Source organism: Chiloscyllium plagiosum, unplaced genomic scaffold (assembly GCF_037043375.1).
Source record: "Chiloscyllium plagiosum isolate Xiang-an unplaced genomic scaffold, Cpla_swu_hap1 HiC_scaffold_42, whole genome shotgun sequence".
Lineage (NCBI taxonomy): Eukaryota > Metazoa > Chordata > Chondrichthyes > Orectolobiformes > Hemiscylliidae > Chiloscyllium > Chiloscyllium plagiosum.
Window position 1 is genome coordinate 61,177,728 of NW_028270180.1, and position 13,310 is coordinate 61,191,037.

At 45.5% G+C, this 13,310-nt stretch overlaps 1 long non-coding RNA gene across 2 annotated transcripts in view; it reads right to left on the reverse strand.

The window, feature by feature from the left end:
* LOC148137832 (uncharacterized) overlaps positions 1-13,310 on the reverse strand; it is a 115,509-nt gene that overhangs the window by 22,316 nt on the left and 79,883 nt on the right. Inside the window, exon 4 of one of the 2 annotated variants that reach the window (XR_015754110.1) lies at positions 8,154-8,260. The exons of the other annotated variant lie outside the window; for it this stretch is intronic. This is a non-coding gene — a long non-coding RNA (uncharacterized LOC148137832). The remainder of the gene's footprint in view (positions 1-8,153; positions 8,261-13,310) is intronic. 2 annotated transcript variants of the gene reach the window in all.

Here is a 13,310-nt window from a genome sequence, read left to right on the forward strand (position 1 = left end):
TCCCCCTGATCTGTTGCCCCCTTTCTATCCTTGCTATAGCATCTATACCCTGGAACATGAAGCTGCCAGTCCTATCCATCCCTGAGTGATGCCTCTGTTATTGCTGTAATATCCCAGTGCCATGTTCAAAACCATACCCTGAGCCTACCTCCCTGACTTGTAAGGCCTCTTGCACTGAAATAAATGCAGTGCAACTGGTCCGTCGCACCTCATTCTGTGATTTGCTCTTGCCTGCCTTGACAGTCTGACTGGTGAACAGTACCAGCCTCAGACTCACCTCTTTTCTCACTATCTCTTTAGGATCACCCCGACTCCCTCACTGGTTTAATGCCTCCCGAGTGGCACGAGCAAATCTCCCTGCTCGTCAGGACCCCATGCTTTCCCCTTCCTATGCCATTGGTACCAATATACAATGACCTCCCACTGGTTATTTTCCCTTTTGAAAATACTCTGCTCCCTCAGAGACATCCTTGACACTGGCACCAGGGCAGCACCACCCCATTCTGATGTCTCACTGTCAGCTGCAGAAACAGCAGACTGTGCCCCTGACTAGAGAGTCCCCGATCACCATCGATCTTGTGGAACTGGATATACCTCATATTATGTTAAAAGCCAGTCTCAGTACCAGTAACTTGATTGTCAGTGCTACATTCCCCTGAAAGTCTATGACCACCTACATTTTCCAAAACAGTATACTTGCCTGAGATGGGGATAGCCACAGGAGACTCCTGCAGTACCGACCTAACCACCTACCCCCCCCCCCCCCCCCCAGCTTTCCTGGCGGTAACCCATCTACCTGACTGTATCTGCAGTATCCTGCATTCCTGAGACTGCCACCTATCACACACCCTGGCTCCTGTCAATTCCTCACTGCCGTTAATCACTCCTCCACCAATCCATGCGATCCAAAAGGATTTGCAATCACACTTGCTACAGACACAATCATCAGGATCATTGAAACTCTCCCTAATCTCCCACATCCGACAGGAACAGCACGCCACTCTACAACAGGCCATCTCTCCGCCTTAACAATCTACAGACCAAAACAAAGACACAGTCTTACTGCTCGAAAAATACTGCCCGAGAATAACAATGCTTATGTTTCATATCTTAAACATTTAATTAAGAGACCCTAAGACATTAAAAAGAAATCCTCACCTTACTCACTATTGTAGATTGAATAAAATAAAACCGGCTAAGATTGATATTTGAAGAGACTGAAACTCACTGATCTGATCCCCAGCTCGGAGTACCTCCAAGGGCGAGGTCGCTCGGAGGGCAGCTGTGAAATGTCACTGTTTCTCTTCTCTGCCCACTCCATTTCCAGAGAGGTTTTTAACTTCACAGCAAGTCAGCTCAGAGAGGTCACTGCTTGGTTTTACTCACTGGGGATTGCCTTTGCTGCCCAGACCAGTATTTACTGGCCACCTTTACTTGTCTTGGAGAAAGTGGTGGTTAACCGCCTCCCTGAAATGCTGCAGTCCATGTACACCACAGTGATGTTTGGACAACAATCCCCCTGTGGCCCCACGTCCCTCCCTCTCTCTGTAATCCCCCTCCGGCTTCAGAAATTACATGTCCGTGGCATAAGATTTTTATTTGGATTCATTTTTGTTTAATAAACCCCCCCCCCCCCCCCACCAAAAAAAGTGTAATATTTTGCCCCAAACAAATTTCTGTTGATTGACCTTTCGGAGAGGCTGACACATGAACGTTGCAGTATTTTATCTCACATTGTACACCTAGAATGATGGAACTTTCTTTTAAACATTGCTAAAAGGGAGGCAATGGCTTAATGGTATTCCTGCCAGATGAGAGACATGTGCAATGTTCCGAGGATTAGGGATAGAATCCCAACATGGCTGATGGTGGCATCGGAATTCAATACAATCTAGAATGAAAAGGCGAATGATGACCATGAAACTATTGTCGATTGTTAGAAACCCACCTGGTTCACTAATGTCCTGTAGGGAAGGAAACGGTCATCCTCACCTGGTCTGGCCAACATGTGACTCCAGACCCACAGCAATGTGGTTAACTCTCAACTGCCCTCAGGAAAAATACTTTACAAACTGTTAACAAATATTCCGCAGGTATCACTTAAAAACTGGCTGTTCACCTTGGGACCATGTGAATATCTGAACGGCCTGAACTAAAACTGAGTTTCAGCTTCACCTTCTCCCTGTCTCACATCAGTCTGTTTACACCCAACTCCAAAACACTCTCATTGAGCCAAGCAGCCCTCACAGTTGCCGCCCTGTCATCTTCATTGTCTGCTCATACCTACACTCCCCTCAGCCTCCTGTACTGTTCCAATGCATCTCAATGGGAGTTCAGGAACAGCACCTCATCTTTCAATTCAGCCCTTTGTAACCCCAGAGTCAACATGGACCTCAGCAGTTTCTGAATTAATAGATAGTTGTCAGAAGCTGCAACATTCCACCTGAATAGGTACTGGAATTTGAGTCCGAAAGGACTCTAAATCGGAAGTTTGAAGGTAATTGAAAATATGAAGTTTTTCATAAAGTGGATGATTGGGTCTCAATCTGAGAGTTCTTCCAAAGAGGCGAGGTGTAATTTGGATAAATCTGTGCTCCCTCTCAGGCCAATATCTCCTTCCTCAGCTGCAGGGTCCAGAACAGAGCACACACCCAATGGGTGATCCAACCATGAATTTGTACATCTTTCTGCTTAACAAAAATATTGGAGATATTTTCCCTCAAACAGAACAGACAAACCTTTCTCCTTCCACAATTAAATGCTAATGATATTCAGATCCTGATGACTCCATTGACTGTAAAAACTTGCTTTGAGATCCCAGCCTCAATTATTAGGATTTAATATCCTATGAAATGAATTCACAAAACAAAACTCACAGTCAGTGCAGGAAGAATATAAAGACATACTTTTCTCTTGGTATGTGCTTGATCTGTAAATGCCTCTCTTGAAATCGTACGCTTCCCCCCCCCAACCCATCCTAGGAAGGGGACATGCACATGTGCCTCACTGTATCTAGCCTCCAATAAAAATGGCGGCCATACCCCAGGACCTTTCACCGCCTGAGGGCCGCAGCCGTTTTCCAATCTGCTGCAAACGCGGGATTTAGAGTTTCTAATTCAGACTTACGAACCGCACAGAGTGTAATTAAAACTTCCCAGTCTAAAGTGACTCATTATCTCCGTGTCTCTGAGGCCACTCTCCCCTTCCCTGTTTGCCTCTCCCACATTCACCAACAGCCGAGTCACATGGCACTGCATCTGCCGAGTTACTGGTGACGTGTCATCCCACTGGTAACGCCCCTCATTCACTCCCATTGTTTGGATGACCAGCTGGTTCGACTTGTCTACCAGTCCCGCCACCTTTTCCTATTGGTCCGAAGCTTCCACCAATCAGGTGGACCCCATTGTGAGGTCAGTGGTGGGATCCTCCCCCTGTCTGAATCAAACCTGAAAGGTGTATGGATGGTGTCAATCAGGAACAACAAGCAGAAGGTGCTGGGAAAGCTCAGCAGGTCTGGCAGCATCTGGGAACAGAAATCTGTCCAGTGGCCCTGCCTCAGAACTGATGGGAGCTGGGAAAATTAGGATCCTGACAGTGTGGAAACAGACCATTCGGCCCAAAAGGTCCCTCCGAAGGGTATCCCACCCAGACCCATTCCCCTACCCTATTTCTGTATATTTCACCTGACTAATGCACCTAACCTACACATCCCTGAACACTATGGGAAATTTAGCTTGGCCAATAAAACTAACCTGCAGATCTTTGTACGCAGGAGATAGGGGTTAAACAGTAAATAATAGGCAGGGACAGAACCCAGAGAGAGACTGGAACTTTTAGAAAGACAAATGAGTGGATTATGATTAGGCTGGGAGGGTGCATAGCTGTTAATGGAGGGGACAGGAACTTGTGTCTGGCAGCATCTCAGTGGCCTTGGCGGAAATGGCGACAGATGATCTACGTTCTGCTGCAAAAACAGACCCCAAGCTTCCAGCTGCCTGCCACTTTAACACACGAGCCTGTTCCCTGGCCAACATCTCTATCTCATGCTTACTGCTGTGTCCCAGTGAGGCCAGAACATACCAAATGGCCCCGTACTTCAAGGACTGCAATTTCCCCTCCCATGTGGTCAATACCATCCACTATATCTCCTCCACTTCCTGCACCTCTGCCTTTGAAACCCACATCTCCAACGAGGATAGAACACCCCCCCACCAAGTCCTTAGCTTCCACCCAGATACAACACATCAGCCTCTGCCATTTCCACCAGCCACAATCAGACCGCACCATCAGATTCTTAAGGGGTTTGACAGAATGAGTACTGATGTGTCTGAACGTAAATACTGAGAGGGGAGCCTGAAACCAAATTCTGAGCCAGTCAAAGAATTAAGGGTTCTGCTTTGGATTCGTCAAGTTTAAGGCAACACAGACACGGGTAAGGGGTTTCAGTTGCAATGAAGCTGGGGTGAGGAGGAGACAAGCAATGTTTAAGAGATTGGAATTGCTGGTGTTTGGGATTGTGTAGATGCCTGATCAGAAGGTCAGCTTCGCGTCAGATATAACTGCAATACTGTGAAGAGTGTAGTTCTGCTGCATAGTTCCCAGTGAGAAGGAGGGGCTCAGCAATAAGGGAAAGGAATTTATCAGGCAACGGGTTTAACCACTACAATGTTTCATGGGAGGAAACTGCACCTAATCGAGTAGTGGGAATGTGGTAAGCAGTTTGATAAGTGAGTAACAGTGGAGTAATGAAGAGGGACAGCTGGGCATTGTCAGTGTACATGTGAAACCCAAAATGGTACTTTTGCACAATGTCACCTCCTGGTAGTATGTACGTAAAATCCAGAAAGGACCAAGGACACCAAATGCAAGGAATTCAGAAAGGAAAGGGAGAGTGGAGATGGAGCAGGATTTTGGGAGAGAAGGACATAACCAGAAAAGACAGAACAAGGAACAATATCTATGAATCGGTGAGGGAGACTGATGAGGAGGAGGAGGAGGAGGAGGAGGAGGAGGAGGAGGAGGAATGAGAGTTGGAAAGTCTATGGTTTAGTGAGATTAGGGTAAAAGGTCAAGATGAGCTCTGATAAGGCTTGACATGAGGTTGGAGAAAGATGCAAGTTTAGGACAAAAACCGGGAGCACCACGTGAGGCAGTTTGACTCACTGGGCTAGTGGGAGGGAGGGATGCAGCAGATCGGATTATCTCAGTCTTAGTGACAGAGAAACTCCATGTTCTCCAAACTCTTGTTGTTGGAGCGAAGGATGGAGGAGACAGGAGGATGGACAGTGTTTCACAAAGAAAAAAAACCTGGGTAAGTGATATTTAAAGTGAGTGAACAAACGTAATGTGTTTAAATTTTATCCAAAATATTAAAACAAACGACTGAAGTCCTGGTTCGAATCCCATCTTGGCAGATGTGGAATCTGAATTCAAGAAAAAATACCTGGAATTAGGAATCTCCTGAACTCCATGGAATCATTGTCAATGGCGGAAAAAAAACCTGCCAACCTGACAGCGGCCCAGCCAGCTACTCACTGTATTAATCACTGCAAAGTCTCAACAAAGGAATGAAACTGGATGGACCACTCGGCATCTAAGAAGGCACCATTTAATACAACCCCAGAATCAGCCCTCTCAGTGGTGCAACGTCCTCCAGACTAACATCTGGATTTTGGTGCCAAAATGTGCAGACCTCTCTCACAGACCAATCAAGGAACAGCCTGACAGTCATACTCATGAAATCAACCCTTACAGACAATGACCAGACACCACCATCACCATCCCAAGGTATTGAGATTGTGGTGATGGAAAAGCACAACAGGTCAGGCAGCACCTGAGGACCTGCTGTGCTTTTCCAGCACCAGACTCTTGACTCTGATCTCCAGCATCTGCAGTCTTCACTTTCTCCTGAAATCTCTGGATATGTCCTGTCCCACCGGCAGGACAGACCAGGCAGAGGTGGTGGCACAGTGGCGTACAGACAGGGAGGATTTGCCCTGGGAGTACACAGCATTGGCTCCGGAGACCAGGAAGTCTCATGGCTCCTGCTGATGACCACGTACCATCCTCCCTTGGCTGACGGATCAGTTCTCCTTCATGTTGAACAACATTTGGAGGAAGCACTGAGGCAATAAAATGGTGTCAAACGTACTCTGGGTACAGGATTTCAATGTCCACAATCGAGACTAACTCTGCAACAGATTTACTGACTGAGCTGGCCAGGTCCTAAAGGACATAGCTGCTCAATTGAGTCTGCAGCGGGTGGTCAGGGAACCAAGAGGGAAAAACATACTTGATCTCATTGTTATGAATTGACCAGCTACAGATACATCTGTCCATGACAGTATCAGTACGAGCGACCATCACACATTCCTTTTGGAGACAAAGTCTTGCCTTAAAGTTGAGAAAAACCTCCATTGTGTTGAGTGACACTATCACCGTTCTAAATGGGACAGACTTTGAAGAGATGTAGGATCTCAAACTGGGTATCTCTGAGGCACTGTGGGACATCAACAGCAGCAGGGCTATACTCCAGCACAATCTGTAATCTCATGGGTTTGTAAATCCCACACTCACCCATCTCAATGGACAGGAAAGGAGGGCATGCCATGAGCAGCACCAGGCAGTCCTAAAAATGAAGTGCCAACCTGGTGAAGCTATCAAACAGGACCATCTGCATCAAACAGCATCAGCAGCAAGCAGAACTAAACGATCCGACATCCAATGGAACAGATTGGAGCTCTGCAGTTCTCCCACATCCAGTTGTGAACGGTGATGGACAATTAAACAACTCACTGGAGGAAGCATCACAGATATCCCCACCCTTACTGATGGAGGGGCCTCACACACCCATGCACCAGATAAGATGACAGCATTTGCAGCAATCTTCAGTCAGAAGTGCAAAGTGGGATGATCCATCTCAGCCTTCTCCAGTGGTTTCTAACATCACAGATGTGAGTTTTAAGCCAGTTGGATTCAGTTTGAATAACATCAAGAAATGGTTAAGTAGTGCAAAGGCTACGGGCCCTGCCAATATTCTGGCAATAATACTGATGGCTTGTGCTCCAGAACTTGCCACCCACCAAGCCACGTACCACTCCAGCACTGGCATCGACCAACAATGTGGAACATTGCCCAGGGATGTTCAACACAAAAACACAGGGCAATCCAACCCAGGCAATTTCCCTCTATCAGTCCACACTCGATCAGCAGTAAAGTGATAGAAGGTGTCATCTACAGGGCTACCAAGCAGCAGCTGCTCCGCAACAGCCAGCTCAGCGACACTCACTTTAGGCTCCACCAGGGCCACTCAGCTCCCGATGGTGTTACCGCCCTGATTCACAATCTGGCAACCAGCTGAATCCTAGAGATGAGGTGAGAGCGACAGCCCAGTCCCACTCCAAGATCACAATTTCTAGCTGATTCTACCCTTGTATCAGCTCATATACTCTCATCCACCTTGTGTTATCTCCAGACTTCATTATCCAAACACACTCCTGGCTAGCTGCCCACATTCAACCTCCCTGTAATCTCAAGAAACACTATATCTCTGCTGCCCAAGTACTCCCTTGTACCAAAATTTGTCGATCCATCAAAAGGCTCCTATTCATAATCAACAACATAGAACCACAGAGATGTACAGCATGGAAACAAACCCTTCAATCCAACCCGTCCATGCCGACCAGATATCCCAATCCAATCTAGTCTCACCTGCCAGCATCCGGCCCACATCCCTCAATTTAAAATTCTCACTCTTGATTCAATTCCTGGTTGTGATCATTCCTAGCTCGCTGCTTCACACACCCTTTGAGACCTCAACAACCCATTCTGTTCGAGACTCCCAATGATCTGTTAATTCATTACCTCACCTGTGTGGCTGCTTTTACAGTTGCCAAAGCAAAAAGGTCTGAAATTCACAGCTAAAACCTCACAGATCTGCTTTCCTCCTTTAGACATTCCTCAAAACCTGCTTATTTGGCAATGCTTTTGGTCACCTGACCTAATATCATCCTTCTCTGGCCTTATGTCTAAAGTTCCCAATAATATTTTTGTGAAATTATAAGCGGGATAACAAAACTACAAACTGTTCTTTAATTGGACATTATTTTCAAATCATCACTGTTGCTGAATGAATAACCTATAATGCCACTTACCCAACCACACTGTGGGAGCACCTTCACCACACAAACTGCAGCTGTACAAGAAAGTCAAACATCACCCTCTCCACAAGCAACAGGGCTTTGGCATTAATCACTGGTATCTGTGGAAGGAGAAACACAGTTAATGTTTCAGAGAGTGCAAAACGGATTACAGGGAATGAAAATGGTGCAGAATTTGATAGTTAGAAATGGAAGGAAAATGCACTTTCTTATTGGAAAAAAGAATTCTTGACTGTCAAAGATTTTCCAGAAAAAAATTAATAAGCAGCAGATGGTCAGCGGCTGGGCGGCAGTGAAAAATTAACTTACAAAAATGTCTGTAAAAGTAATAGTAAAATACTAAACAGACCAAATATACACCCATTGTTTGAGACTGAGGAAGCTAGATATTGACAAAGTGGTCATGAGGGATCCCAGAGATGAAGCAGAGCAGTATAAGCTGTTATGATCCCACATAAAGATGTATAGCACCAACACAGACCCTTCGGTCTGACTCATCCACGCCAACCAGGTATCCAAACCTAATCTATTCCCATTTGCCAGCACTTGGCCCATATCCCTGTAAATGCTTCCTCATCATATCATGTGTCTATTTAGATGCCTTTAACATGTTGTAATTGTACTAGCCTCTACCACTTCCTCTGGCATTCATTCCACCCACTGCATGAAAGAGTTGTCCTTTAGGCCCCTTTGAAATTTTCTCCGTTCACCCTAAATGCCCTCTACATCTGGGCACCACCACTCCAGGGAAAACACCTTGTTCATTTACTCTATTCATGCCCCTCATGATTGTATAAACCTCCATAACATCACCACTCAGCCTATGGCACTCCAGGGAAAACAGCCCAAGCCTTTTATGCCTCACCCTACAGCTCAAATCCTCCAACCCGAACAACATCCTTGTAATTCTTTTTTGAAACCTTTCAAGTTTCACAGCACCCTTCTGATAGGAGGCAGGCCAGAACTGCACACAATATTCCAAAAGTGGCCTAACGAATGTCCTGTACAGCGACATGACCTCCCACATCCTATACTCAATGCTCTAACCAATAAAGGAAAATATACTGAACACCTTCTTCATCATCCTATCTACGTGCAACTTGACTTGCAAGGACTATGAACCTGCAATCCAAGGTCTCTTTGTTCCGCAAACGTCTCCAGGGCCTTGCCATTCAGTGTACGAGTCCTGCCCTGATTTGCTTTTCCAAACTGTAGCACCTCATATTTATCGAAATTAAACCCCATCTGATCAATATCTCATTGTAATCTGAGGTAACCTTCTTCATTATCCACAATATCTCCAATTTTGTATGACCTGCAAACTCATTTACGATACCAAATCATTTAAATGAATGGCGAAACAAATCCAGAAATAAACATCCATTTCTCTAAGTTTGAATGTGCTCTGTGTAAATCCTGCCCAATGACTCTGTACCAGAGAAAGGCTGAACATGCGCCTGGCTGCACCTTGCCCCCTACAAAGCTGGCGGCTCCGCACATGTCCAGTGAATTCGTGCCCCGAATAAAGGCAATTCCCCGTTTACTGAAAACACGAGACTGGGACGTTCAAATTTGTGTTTTCCGACGTGCACATTTTGTTTGTAAAACCTCTCCGCTCATACAGAATCGCTCTCACCTCCTGCGGTTCCACAGACAGCCTTGATGACTTTTGCGGGTACCTATTCTCTGCCTGGTTACTCATTTGTCATTAGTGTATTTGTACAATCACTTTGGATTCTCCTTAAACCTATTTCCTAAAGCTATCTCATGTCCCCTTTTTGCCCTCCTGGTTTACCTCGAGTATACTCCTACTGCCGCTACACTCCTCTAGGGATTCACACAAACACAGCTCTCTGTACCTGCCATATCCCTCCTTCATTTTCTCGACCAGGTCCACAATTTCTTTCGTCAGGCAGCACTCTTTACACCTACCAGCCTTGGCCTTAACAGTAACATACTGTCTATGTACTCTCATTGTCGCAGGCCTATGGAGGCAATGGCAGATGAGGATACAGAAGCAATCATTCTCAGTAAAGAGGTAATGTTGGGAAAGATATCAGCCTAAAGGTAGATGGGTCTCCTGGCTCTGATGGAATGCATCCCAGGGACTAAAAGAGATGTTGGGAAAGGGGGCGGGGGGGGGGGGGAGAATAACAAATAGACCTCGTGATAATTCACTAAAATTTGTTGGATATCTGGTTTTGACAGACTGGAAGCTGCAAATGTGGTGCCACTATTTTTCAAAAAGGATCCGTTAGCTTAACTTCTGTAGTGGAGAAAATGCTTGAACCTCTCAAGGAAGTAGTGGTGAGATATCTGGGTAGAAATTGTCTCATTGAGCAGACACAGCATGGATTCATGAACGGCAGGTCACGATTAACGCGTTTACTAGAATTACTTGAGGATACGACGAGTGCTTTGGACAAGGGGGACTCGGTGGATGTGGTGTACCTGGATTTCCAGAAGGCATTCGATAAGTTGCCACATAAAAGGCTGCTGAATAAGGTAAACATGCATGGCATTATGGGTAATTATCATTGATACAGGATGGGTTAACCAACAAAATGTAAAGAATGGGGATAAATGGGTGTTTGGATTTGTGTTGGCACTACAACTGTTTGCAATTTACACAAATGTTTTGGAGTTGAGGACCAAGTGTACGGTGTCAGAGTTCACATTTGATACAAAAATGAGGTAGAGCAATGTGTGCAGAGGCCACTGTAAGTCTGCACAGGGATACAGATCAGTTATGTGGGTGGGTAAGGATCTGGCAGATGGAGTTCAATGTTGGGAAATGTGAGGTCATCCATTTTAGTCGGACTAACACCAAACTGATGACGAAATGGTGAAAACGTGCAGCATGCTGCTGTACAGAGGGAGCTGGGTGTCCTTATGCATGAATCACAGGAAGCTGGTTTGCAGGTGCAGCAGGAAATTAAGGCAGTGAAGGGAATATTGTCCTTCCTTGCTAGAGGGATGGTAACGCTGCAGCTGTACAGGGTGCTGGGGAGGCCACACCTGGAGTACTGTGTACAGGTTTGGTCTCCTTACTTCAGGAAGATGTACTGGCACTGGAGGGAGTATAGAGGAGGTTCACTAGTTTGGGTTAGGAGTTGAGGATTGGTGCATGCGGAGAGATTGAGAAAACTGGTTCTATAGTCATTGTAATTTAGAAGAATGGGAGGTTGGATAGGAAACAATAAAATTATGAAGGGAGTAGATTAGACAGAAGCAGGGAGGCTATTTCCACTGGGGGTGGGTCAAACTACAGAGCATTACCTCAAAATAAAGGGGAGCAGATTTAGGACTGAGTTCAGGAGGAGCTTCTTCAGCTAAAGGATTGTCAATCTGTGGAATTCCCTGCCGAGTGCAGCATTTGACGTTATCAACTTGAATGCCTTTAAGGCAAAATGTAGATTTGTGAATAGGAAAAGACTTAAGGGTTATGGTGAGAGATCAGGAAAGTGGAGCAGAGGCCATGAGAAGATCAGCCCTGATCTTATTCAATGGTAGAGCAGGCTTGAGGGGCCAAATGAAAGTTCTTGCCTTGTGCTATCAAAATTGGCCTTTGTCCAATTCAGAACCTTAACTCTTAGATCTGGTATATTATTTTCTGTAACTATTTTAAAACTTGTAGAATTATCAGAGACTCCCAACAGCGTAGAAGCAGGTCATTCAGCCCATCATACTAATACTGACCTGGCAAGCCTCCTAACCTCCTCCGATAACATTGCACTTCTCAGGGCCAGCCAACCTACACATCCCTGAACATTATGGGCAATTCATCCTGGATAATCCACCCAACCTGCACATCTTTGGACTGTGGGAGGAAACCAGAGCACCCGGACAAGATCCATGCAGAAAACCCCAATAAGGTGATTATCCCTTTCTTATTTCCCAGTTCCACCTAAATAACTTCACTGGGCGTACTCCCAGGAATATCCTCCCTAAGCAAAAACATAATGCTATCCCGAATCAAAAATGTCACTCCCCCTCCTCTCTTGTCCCCCTTTCTATTCTTCCTATAGCATCTATACCCTGGAACATCAAGCTGCCAGTCCTATCCATCCCTGAGTGATGCCTCTGTAATTGCTATAATATCCCAGTGCCATGTTCAAAACCATACCCTGAGCTCCTCTGCCTTCCCTGTCAGGCCTCTTCTATTGAAGTAAATGCAGTGCAACTGCTCAGTCCGACTTCATTCTGTGCCTTGCCCTTGCCTGCCTTGACTATTTGACTTCTGAACTGTACCAGCCTCAGACATATCTCTTTCCTCACTATCTTCTTGGGTTTACACCCACTCCCTCACTGGTTTAATGCCTCCGAGTATCACCAGCAAGTCTCCCTGTCTAGACATTAGACACCTTCCAATTCAGGTACTATCCATCCTTCTTATGCAGGTCAACTCTACTCCAGAGGAGATCACAACGATCCAAAAAACGTGAATCCTTTTCCCCTGCACCAGCTCCTTAGCCACTCAATGAGCACCTCCTCCTCCTCTGTAATATGGACATTTTCCAAGATGTCACCATTTATTTCCCCACATTCTATATCTCCCATGTACTTCTTCACAGTAAACACTAATGCAAAATACTTGTTTCCTATCTCGCCCATCGCCTGCAGCTCCACACAATGGCTGCCTTGCTGATCTTTGAGGGTCTCTATTTTCTCCCTAGTTAGCCTTTTGCTCATGTATTAACAAAAGCCCTTTGGATTATCCTTAACCCTATTCGCCAAAGCTATCTCACGTCCCTTTTTTGCCTCCTGATTTCCCTCTTAATTATACTCCTACTGCCTTTATACTCAAATTTTTTTTGGATTGGAATAAATGCAAAATATAACATCCTGACAAAACAAACGAGACCTGACAAAACAAACGAGGGTAGGACTTACACTCAATAAAAGTAGGGCCTTGAGTAGTGATATGGGAACAAAGAGACCAAGGGGTTCACGTCTTTGAAGTTTGTGTTACATGTAGAAAGGGCGGTTAAGAAGATACTTAGCACACTTACCTTCATTGTTCAGACCTTTGAGTACAAGAGTGGGGACGTTGCGTTGAGGATGTACAGAACGTTGGGGAGGCCTCTTCTGGAATACTCTGTCCAGTTCTGTTTGTGCTGTTATAGGAAGGATATTATTAAATTGGAGCAT